The sequence below is a fragment of the Penaeus japonicus genome, unplaced genomic scaffold, assembly GCF_977035675.1.
Source record: "Penaeus japonicus unplaced genomic scaffold, GWHDUDI00000001_assembly GWHDUDI00000014, whole genome shotgun sequence".
In the NCBI taxonomy this organism is placed as follows: Eukaryota; Metazoa; Arthropoda; class Malacostraca; order Decapoda; family Penaeidae; genus Penaeus; species Penaeus japonicus.
Genome location: NW_028234416.1, coordinates 21332391 through 21334890, shown reverse-complemented (window position 1 = coordinate 21334890; position 2500 = coordinate 21332391). Strand labels below are relative to the sequence as shown.

Here is a 2500-nt window from a genome sequence, read left to right as displayed (position 1 = left end):
TATATATATATATACACATATATATATATACATATATATATACATATATATATATTTACATATATATACATATATATATATGTATGTATGTATATATACATATATATTTATTTTTTTATTTATTAATTTATTTACATGTGTGTGAAATGAAGAAAAACTCCGGTGTGTGTTTTTTTTTTATGATAACGTATTTGTTTGATGATTTTATGTGAATCGAATGTTTCTGGGGCAATGGAGACGTTTTCGAGATATACTCCCCCTTCCCCTTCCCCCACCCCGGTAATTGGCTTATATCTTTTAATATTATCGAGCCATGAGCGATAATTGGCTGCTAATGTACGACGTCATCCATCAGCGGATACGAATGGGTCAGTGAATCGCCTCCTTGCTGGATATTCGGATGAGATGGAGCGAGTGGTCGGATGAGTGGGTGATTTCTAAATAAGGTTCGTTCTCTAGTATGATGCAATTGCCTCAATATTGCCATGGAAGAAAAGTTGTTGAGAATTATTGAGAGATTTATATCAAGTCAGGGTTTTATTGCTGTGTGTCTGAAATAAACACATATACACATATTGTGTGTGCTTGTGTTTATGTATTTGTCTATCTATATCTATATATGTATACCTATAACAGCACCCACACTTCCATAACCCCCCCCCCCTCATCCACAGACACGCCCAAACGTACAGAAACTTTCAAATACTATCTCGAACACATATTCTTTATGTTTATATCAAGTTACAGAGTATATTTATATCTATGTGCGCTCCTATCCACACAGTCGGCACAGATGTTACTTGTATACATTAAAATGGAAGGAAAAGGAAAGCGGATATATTTGTTACGTCACAGTACGACACGACTCGGCAAAATATCACCTATTCTAGTTTTGCACCGGAACACATACAGCCTCTCGTAATTTCCTGTAGAATTCAGACACGCAGTTACGGAATAGGTATAGAGAGAGCTTACGTTAAAAACTGAAAATAGAAAAATGTATTGTAAGTCAAGTAAGGCCTTAGTTACTTTCCATAACGATCAGACAAGGCAATAACACCCAAACGGTCAATTTTAGCGCCAATTGGAGTTATAAAGACAAGATCATTCTTTGCACATGATCTGCAGAGCTTGCATGTTAGCCTTATCGCGACACGGGCTCTGCTTTCTACATGAGTATTAGATTATCCTCATCACCGAATACCAGGCATTATTGCATGCTCTTTGCAGAGCGGTAGCGTTGCATGCCTTCTTCACGCTGATTAGTTCTGCACTCACGCTCGCTCAATTGGCTCGGGGTGGGGGGGGGGGGGATTGGCGGGGATGCCCCCTCTCTCTCTTAGCCCTCCATGAGATGAATTTCCGTTTCGTTTTGAGTTGCAATTGCTAGAAATACCTTTTGAATTCTTAATAGAACTAAGCTCCGTGTTATTTCTTTTTTGTTCTTATTTGCGATAATTATTTGATTTCGCTTTCGTAATATGAATTAAATGTGTACTCTTGTGAACAATGGTACTGAATTATTTTTTCTAATAATCGGACACAGTTTCCTCCTTTGACTATATCCATGCAAATTTCTTTCATCATTATTCATATAAAACTTCAGAACCATGACAAAATATCATATAAAATTTATACTTCTATATTGTTTGGACTTATAAGTATGCGGTATTCGCAGTAAATATTCTTTCAGTGCGAGGTAAGCATTTCATATTCAAAATTATGAAACATTTTCAATGCTAACTCGTTTATAATCAAATGACCTCAGTCCCCTATTTCCTAACCAAATTCATAATAATTTATCGTAAATATAGATATCAGAAGCCAAAAAGAAACTAATACCCATACATTGATTTTCGTGACACTGAAAAATATCGATCGCGAACGACAGTTCAACCTTATAAGGTACGCTGAAACCATAATAAACTGGCATTTGTAAAATACACACAGCACGGCGAACAAAACATACTGAAAAAAGGTCTTTATCAACCGTAATATTCACCCAAATATAAGAAAGAAAGTAGAACTCCCCTATTACGAAATATACCACGCAGGAATCACTATCCATATATCAAAGAGATGTTGAATACATATACATCCTCTGACACGATATGAGCAGCGATGGGGCTTCCTTCGCGAGCAACCCCCCAGTGGACGAACGACACGTAAGCTGTCAGTGTTCTCGTTACCTCTGGCAGGGAGGAGTCACTCACGCGCTGACCTGTACCTCCTGCATGTGAAAAGATATTATGGCGATTTTGTATAAGATCAGAATGACTCTTTTTTCTTTTTTTTTTCTTTTTTCTTTTTTTCTTTTTTGTCTTTGTGTTTTGTAGAGTTTTGGTGTTATTGTATAGTCTTGATGGTGGTAGTAATGGTGAATAAGGTTATCGTCAGCGATACGGTCATCTTCACAGCTTGAGCAAATATCGCTGATGTTCTATAACTTGAAGTTGTTGAGATCGTCAATGTGATAACGGAAATTCGGCATGTTTATTCT

The 2500-nt window shown here is 36.7% G+C and overlaps 1 protein-coding gene across 3 annotated transcripts in view; it reads left to right on the top strand.

Moving 5' to 3' along the window:
• The window catches only part of LOC122252561 (mechanosensory protein 2), a 1106641-nt gene that overhangs the window by 1313 nt on the left and 1102828 nt on the right, over positions 1-2500 (top strand). The window lies entirely within an intron of this gene.